The sequence below is a fragment of the Pseudopipra pipra genome, chromosome 1 (genome assembly GCF_036250125.1).
Source record: "Pseudopipra pipra isolate bDixPip1 chromosome 1, bDixPip1.hap1, whole genome shotgun sequence".
Lineage (NCBI taxonomy): Eukaryota > Metazoa > Chordata > Aves > Passeriformes > Pipridae > Pseudopipra > Pseudopipra pipra.
This window is the reverse complement of record NC_087549.1, coordinates 121,990,233-121,998,958: the sequence shown is the minus strand read 5'-3', so window position 1 is coordinate 121,998,958 and position 8,726 is coordinate 121,990,233. Positions and strand designations below refer to the sequence as shown.

Genomic DNA, 8,726 nt, shown 5'->3' with positions numbered 1-8,726 from the left:
CACTAAGCTGGGGGGCAGTGTCGATCAGCTGGAAGGCAGGAGGGCTCTGCAGAGGGACCTGGACAAGCTGGAGAGCTGGGCTGATTCCAAAGGGATGAAGTTCAACAAGGCCAAGTGCCGGGTCCTCCACTTTGGCCACAACAACCCCATGCAGCACTACAGGCTGGGGACAGAGTGGCTGGAGAGCAGCCAGACAGAAAGGGACCTGGGAGTTTGGATTGACAGGAAGCTGAACATGAGCCACCAGTGTGCCCAGGTGGCCAAGAAGGCCAATGGCATCCTGGCCTGTATCAGGAACAGTGTGGCCAGCAGGTCCAAGGAAGTGATTCTTCCCCAGTACTCAGCGCTGGTGAGGCCACACCTCGAGTACTGTGTCCAGTTCTGGGCCCCTCAGTTCAGGAAGGACATTGAGGTCCTGGAGCAGGTCCAGAGGAGGGCAACGAGGCTGGTGAAGGGACTGGAGCACAAGTCCTATGAGGAGAGGCTGAGGCAGCTGAGGCTGTTCAGCCTGGAGAAGAGGAGGCTCAGGGGAGACCTCATCACTCTCTACAACTCCCTGAAAGGAGGTTGTAGCCAGGTGGGGGTTGGTCTCTTTTCCCAGGCAACTATCAGCAAGACAAGAGGGTATGGTCTCAAATTGTGCCAGGGGAGGTTTAGGTTAGACATTAGAAAGAATTTCTTTACAGAAAGGGTGGTCAGACATTGGAAGGGGCTGCCCAGGGAAGTGGTGGATTCTCCGTCCCTGGAGATTTTTAAAAAGAGACTGGATGTGGCACTTAGTGCCATGGTCTAGTAACCGCAGTGGTAGTGGATCAAGGGTTGGACCTGATGATCTTGAAGGTCCCTTCCAACCCAGCTGATTCTATGATTCTATGATTCTATGAAAAAACAGTTCAGTACTTTCTGCGTTCTGGCGCAATTCTAACCACGGTCAGCAGGGGACGCTGTCGGTGTCCTGCACTTGCTCTGTGATGGCACTCAGGATGAGCTGCTCGCTAACTCTCCAGCACCAAGGTTAGACTGACAGTCCTGTAGTTCCCTGAATCCTTCCGACCCTTCTTGCAGATGGGCATCACATTTACTGACTTCCAGTCAACTGGGACCTCGCCAGTGAGCCAGAGCTGCTGATAAATGGTGGATAGTGGCTTTGATGAGCATTTTTGCCAGCTGCCTCAGTACACTTGGGTGGATCCTACCCGGCCCCACAGACCTGTGTGTGTCTAAGTGGTGTAGCAGGTTGATGACCACTTCCCCTTGAATTGTGGGGGCTTAATTCCTCTCCATGTCTTCCAGCTCAGGGGGCTGGATACCACAAGAACAACTGGACTTACCATTGAAGACTGAAGCAAAGAAGGCATTAAGTACCTCAGCCTGAGCTCCAGCCAAAACTTTTTAGCCAGTCTGGTCCTCCCCACTGGCTTATCTTTTGGCACCTGGGGATGGCCTACTCCTCGGCCTTTAAGATTTCCTCTTTGAAGAATGTCCAGCCTTCCTGGACTTCCTTGCCCTTCAGGACTACCTCCCAAGGGACTATGTCAATCAGTCTCCTAAACAGGCCAAAGTCTGCCCTCTGGAAGTCCAAGGTGCAGTTCTGCTGACCCTCGTCCTTACTTCTCTGACAATCAAAAACTCTTATCATTTCATATGTCCAAGATCGCCTCCAACTTTCTGTCATGGTTTAACCCCAGCCAGCAACTAAGTACTGTGCAGCCACTCGCTCATTTCCTCACCCATCCCAGTCGGATGGGAAGAAGAATCAGAAAAAGGTAAAACCTGTGGGCTGAGATAGAAGCAATTTAAGAATTGAAATGAAGTAAAACATAATAATAAGGGTAATAATAATGATGATGATGATGATGAAAATGGAGATAACAAAAAGAGAGAGAGGAATAAAACCCAAGAAAGACAAGAGATGCACAATGCACTCACTGACCAGTGCCCAGCCCCCCAGGGAATGATCAGTGCCTCCTGGCCAATTCCCTGACAATTGATATACTCAGCATGACATTCTATGTTATGGAATATCCTTTGACCAGTTCAGGTCAGCTGTCCTGGCTATGCTTCCTCCTGGCTTCTGGTGCTCCTGCTTGTTGAGAGAGCATGAGACACTCAAAGTCTGAAGTAAGCACTACCCAGTAACTACTGAACATCCATATGTTGTCAACATTATTCTCATCCTAAATCCATAACACAGCATTGTACCAGCTAGTAGGAAGAAATTTAACTCTATCCCAACCAAAACCAAGACACCATCACATCACTCACAAGTCTCTGTTCACAAAGAACAGGTCCAGCTGGGTGCCTCCCCTTGTTGGCTCACTCACCAACTTGCCTAAGATACAAATGTGCCAATAGTGCTTCATTTTATCCAAAGAGTTTTAAAAAAATAATCCTAAAGGTAGTTATAATCTCAAGACAGGATGTGGAGACAATATGCAATGTAGTATCACACGACTGTAAATGGAGCACCATTGCCCATACAGAGCAAAGATGAATTATGTCTCTTAGGATGGAAGATGAGCAAATCTTCACCTTATTCTCAGCTTGAAGGTATTTTAAATTCTAGAGTTGAGAATATTTGTTCACACATCCAAATGCACATGTCTGGTCTGGGAAATCATAATGAAAAGAAGATGATGGCAATTTTTTTTTCTCCATCATTTCTAGATTAAATTATTTCAATCAGAAAATGGTCTCTTTCTTCTCCTAAGGAGGTCACTATTTCTTTATCCTACTCTTGTAGAGCCCACACTTCCCTTTTGGTACCAACTCAGGACATAGCATAAATCAGCAACATGTCCTTTCATGGCTTCTCCTGTTTCCTGCCTTTGCTTATGTACCTCTCTTGCCATAGCATGGCTGCTGCAGTTCCCTCCAGCTTGTCTCCCTTTGCCTTGGCTGCAGCACTGGTGTTTTGAACTGGTGTCCTCAGCACATGCCTTCTGCTGGACTTAGCAGTACTGCTGTGATACCACCATTTATTCGCACTTTCCCAGCAGATAGGGATAGATATAGAGATATATAGACAGATGTAAAGATAGATAGATAGATAGATAGATAGATAGATAGATAGATAGATAGATAGATAGATAGATAGATAGATAGATAGATTATAGACAGATAGACATAGATGAGAGAGAGAGAGAGAGAGAGAGAGAGAGAGAGATGTGTGTGATTGAGTGGGGGCATTTTTTCCTGGTGGTTTCTAAGAAGTGATTTTGCTTATTTTGTTCCAGGAATGGGCAGAGGTAGTAGCATTTTCTACTGTTGTTTTGAATGTGAATAATGGTGTTATGCCTAAAAGAAAAGTTTGTTCAAACAAACACAAAAATTTTCTCATTTCAGATATGAACCCAGCTGAGTCTGTCTTCTGCAGACTGTAGTAACATCTCCAATAACAAGCTCAGTGACTTTCCCTTTTCTCTTGATAGATCACTCAAGAAATAAGCCTTATGGGAGAGAGATCAACAGTCATTCTGCATTTTGAGGATGTGAACAAACTTTCCAGGGTGATTTGTTTTCAGTCTCTAAATATCTACCTTCTATACAGTACCCTTAAGTGATACGTAGCTGAGGTTTTTTAAACTCTTATTTTTCCTGAGTTGTGTAGGGAAAACCTGTTCAGTCCACATAGCTTTAAACCAAATTGGGATCAAAGTGCTTTATTGATCTGTCAACAATATGGTATTAAGCAGCAATCAGTGAAGTGTTGCATTCAAGTAGTAATGCAACAAGTAAACCTCCAGACTAGACACGTTAATGTTAATGAACACTGGCAAATTTCTAAACACCCTCTGTAAGAAATGCAAAAGAGATTTCTGAAATGCTGCAAGTCTGCCCCTGGCTACTCATGCGCATTGTGTTAATGCTTGTGAGCATCGACTCTGAAATAGATTCAGAAAAATAAAACCTTTCTGTGTGCTTGAGAGGTTTTTTTGGAGCTGACAAAACCCTGGTATTTCATGCAAATAGTGGTGTCACTTTTATTAAACTAATTGTGAGTTCAGGCAATAGAATAGAATAGGTTTAGATTACATATTAAGAAAAAAACCTGATGGTGTGCATGTCGATGGTGCCTGGTGATTGCATTATTCTTTAAATGTCTTTCTTAGTACCCAGCATGATCTTCTCCATAATTTTTCAACGTACTGAATCCATTTTGCACATCAAGTTGCACACCAGTTCTGCATCTCCACAAGAAAGGGACTGTTATAGTGCATATGTTGAGGTCTAATGATTCTACTGGACCCCACTGTAATTCAGGGCTTTGTGTTCAGTGGATTCTTTACCATAATTTGAAACTATTGACCTGAAACCAAAAAGCACTACAGAAAAGCATCTTCCTAGTATTTTAAAAAACTGTATATTAGTGAAATCATAGATAAATAATGGAGTCTTCTCTGCATAACAAAGAAATAGTACTTTCATTAATTCATTTTTAATCATATGAACAGAGTTGCAGTTTGGGGTTTCAGTTAATTTTCATTTATTTGATTAATTGAAAAAAAACCCCAGATATATACCTGTAAAACTATTAGAAAGAAGACATTTTTCACCAGGACAAGGAAGGCAATCATGCTATATGCTGAACCTTCAAACTTAATACTCCAGCTCTTGTACTAGGCCATAAATCCTGAGAAGCCCGTAAAATCAGAGATTCAAGGGAGAAACAGCATCTCACCTTGTTTTCACAGACATTGTACAGTTGTTGCAGAAACATCACTGTCTTTAACTGAGCAGCATTTCTGATTATTCTGTATTAGTCCATCTGTTGTACCTGATTACTCTGCAGTTTTGGATGCTATTGGTAAACATTTCTTGGTTTTGACAAGTCACAGCACAGTAAATGTTTCGAGTAAATGCATCTCTCTGAATTCAAGATTTTATATTTGGCAACCATACCATTGCTCTCACTGCAATATAAAATCTGACAAAGAAATTGGTCAGTGCAACACTTTGGATGAGGAAATTTAAGGCAAGAGGTACCACAAAGATACATCTGAGATATACGTAAAAGTGAATAAAGAGGTTTTGCTTCCTTAAGAAACCAGGAGTTACAAATTTTGATTTTCAGTATAATTCTCAGTGGTGTCTGTTCTAATAGACTAAGCTGCAAATTCTCAAGTATTCAGTAACTGATGTTAAAAAGCCAGATATTCTTTTTCCTTAACGACAACCAAAAGCTAGTTTAAACTAGATAACTACAGTTAAACACAAATAAAACAGAAAAATATTGCCCATAAGCAATAACAATTTCTCGTTAGTGTGGACGTGCTATGGTCAGCAATCTAAAAATATCTCTCATTTTTGTGGACAATCCATTTCAAAAGAAGCCAAGAGAATGACACCAAGAAAGATAAATACTGTTATGGCGGCTACTATAAAGAAGTATATATTCTCACAAGTTGGACAACAGGAGACTGCTAAATGTATTTTTTTCTTCCACTGTCTGCAATTCAAAGGCAGCTTGAAATTCTTTACCCAACTTTTTAAATTACCAATCAAAAGGCAGGCAATGAATTGTGACTCTGGGTTTCCCAGAATCACCAAATGCTCTTTATACTAAACATATTGGGAGGGTAAAGAACCAAAAACCTATTTATTCCTCCCATCACCAAGCACCACAAGTAGTCTGGACAAGACACATTTATGTTGAACAAAAGCCAGGTGAAACAGTGTGCAGGCGGCACGCTTCCAGTCACCTGAGAAAACTTTGTGTCCTGACAGTGTTAATCATTGCATTAATGATCCAGGTGGAGGCGCTTAAAACTTTCACTTTTATAGAATAACACAGTCTTTAGATAGTATCTTTAGTAGTCTTCAGATAAAAAGCAGAATTCGTGGGCTTCCTGTTGAAATTATGTTGTTTTTCTAAATTGTCATGGACCCAGAGGTGGGCATGTCTGTCAGTATTCTGCATATCATTGCTTAGAAAACCTATCCTACCCTCTCAATTTAGAAAAAAATCCTATCTATCTTTTTTGAATGAGTTGTTGACTTATAGTTGGTTTTACACCTACAGGGGCAGTTGAAGGCATAGTTGCTGGGTTTAAGCATTTAAACGTGTGGTTAGGTATAAGACATAATTTAAATATCTCACATATTGCTGCTTTTATTTCAAATGCTGTGGCTAAATCAACAAACCCTAACCCATCTGCCATCGGTAATGATGGTGGTGATTCAATAGATGGCACTCCAGCATGGGAGTCATGTTTTTGCCTGCACCCAGCCCTGTCAGTCCCCAGCAGGTGGAGTGGCTGGGTCTGCACTGGCTGGGTGGGCATCGACTAGGGGAAGATGCTGGGGAACCACAGAGGACCTCTGAGAACACCTGATTGTTCATGGTCTGAATAGCATTGTGGTCTTTCAGGGAGTGAGTTACTCTTGTGCCATCCTGTGATGCCTAAAATGGAAAAAAAATTCTCCAAGCAATATTAGTATAGATAAGGTAGGGAGCAGTTCTTTAATGAAAGCTTTCAGGTGCATGGAGTACACAGGCGCACACCCACACACAGAGTTCTCACACTTTTATAACTTCAACTAATTACCATATCTAGTGGGTACATCCAACCTGAAAACCATTTTGCCCTTGGTACCATCCTCAGAACTGCCCTATTGGAGCTGCTCGAAGGGTTCTGGGCCCTCTATCTTGTTTCGACTAAAATATATCTTCTTATTCTGGTCGAGGTACACGTCCCAAACAGGATGTCCTTGCTAAAATATCTTTCCTTGAAAAGATTGTTAGACAGAAATTCATTGGAATGTTGCAAAACCGTGAGAAAAAATTAAGTAACTGTCTAAAGTCTCTAAGGTGAAAGAAAACTATACAGCTATATTAAAATCTACAAAATGGCTAAAAATCTTTAGGCATCATCTGCTGTTAACTCTTCCAAGAGTTTCATGGCTAAAGGGACCTTAAGCTGTTGTGTTTTAACAGCAGATTGCTGAAGTCTGTTCCTCCCCTTTCAGAAGCTGTTGATGCCGGGGGGGTGATGTTTGCGTTTTCCCACATAACTGCAAAGAATTCATAGCTGGTGTGCTATGCTCCAATGACATACCTTTTGACTGCTCCATAGGATATGTTTTACAACCTACAGAATAGTAAGGATTGGGGTCAAATTAACAATGTACTGTTTCTCCATGTTCAGTGCTCCTCAGTAAATTTGCTGCTAATGCTCCCTCTAGGTACCTTATTCAAAGTACTGTGCACCATCTTTCTGACAACCACTAGTACCAAATCGTTCTTCAGGCGTATCGGCCCTTATCTTAGTGGACAACTTTGACGAGTTGGAAGATGGGGCTTTGAGCTTTGGTCTAGTGGAAGGTGTCCCTGCTCATGGCAGGGGGGTTGGAATGAGTGACCTTTAAGGTCCCTTCCAATGCAAACCATTCTGTGATTCTATTCTGTGATTCTCTGCCACTGTGACATAGCATAAACAGCGCTGGAGAAAGAGGATCATGAAAGCAGCTCCTTGGGAAGCTCCACTTAGGATGTGCTTGTGCCAGAGAATGGAATGGCAAGCAGTGGCCAAAGAATTTCAGAGGTGAACAGTGACTTCCCTCAAGATGGTTCCAGACATTGACACCTCCTTCAGGAATCTAATTATGCTAATTCCTTTCTAGTGACTAATCTATTTGCTGCCAGTAGATCAGCAGTCAGAGCTGCTGTCATGAAGATTAGTGCCTCCATTAAGAGGATGTTGTGTTCATTTAGAGGGAAATAAATGGACCACGGGAATGAAGATAGTAATGTAAGTCTTAAATATTAACGGCTTAAATATGGATCAGGGTTTGAATAAAGAGACTTCGATTTTTTTTATCTCATGGCAGACATGCAAAATCCATGCTGAAGTTTGTAAATGTATTTTTAGGATGAATGACAACTAAATGTTAAAGTTTAAAAGGATTAAATTAAGTGGAATAGATATGTAAGATAACATGAATTAGACTATTAAAATCCCTTACTAAAGACATTGTAAAGGACTTTTCTATCCTGTAAAGGACTCTTCTATCCTGCCAATAGTTCTGATGAAAAAGAAAAACTTTTCAAACTGATTTTGGGAGAGTCATATTTACCTTCCTGCTTGTGATTTCATGGCTGCTAGTCCCACTGGTGGTGATGTGATGTCCTGAAGATACAACTTACTGTTTTCTTCATTGGCTTCCAAATGTCTTTACTGATTTTTGGGCAGGAGGCAGAAGTTGTTTAACTTCATCCAGGGCAGGTGTGGAATAGCAGGAGGGAGCAGATGTGGAGGAATGCAGACTAGCTGTACATAGTGATGTGCACAGTTTGCCTGCTGTGCCTACGTGCAAGAGCAACGGAAGAACCAGAACAAATGGTGGTAAACAGATTTGGTGGTAAACTTTCTCACCAGTTGGAAGTGCCTCTGCAGAATACAAATATTTCAAATTAGTTAAAAGACTACGCATTGATAAATTACTACCTTTCCAATAAAGCTGTTGTGCTGAAACAGCCCTTGAAGCAGCACTCACTGAAACATTCCAGTTCCTTTTGCAGTAACATCAGTAAATGCTGGACTAGACTCACAGAGATGACCTACTGATGCAAGGCTGACGATGCAGTAAAGTGCCTGAGGAAAAACAGTGGAAAAAAATGACAGCACTTTATCCATACAGATAGAATTATTGCAATATATACTGGGGACGTTACATGAAAAGGACAGACATGGAGCATTTTGCTTTTTTTTTTTTAACACAGTTGC

The 8,726-nt window shown here is 41.6% G+C and overlaps 1 long non-coding RNA gene across 1 annotated transcript; it reads left to right on the top strand.

Annotated features, from left to right (window-relative positions):
- The first annotated feature begins 3,913 nt into the window (after window positions 1–3,913).
- On the top strand, window positions 3,914–8,488 carry LOC135423947 (uncharacterized). The gene is made up of 2 exons (XR_010435030.1): window positions 3,914–7,751; window positions 8,193–8,488. It is a non-coding gene; the product is annotated as an uncharacterized LOC135423947 (long non-coding RNA).
- The last annotated feature ends 238 nt before the right edge of the window (window positions 8,489–8,726 follow it).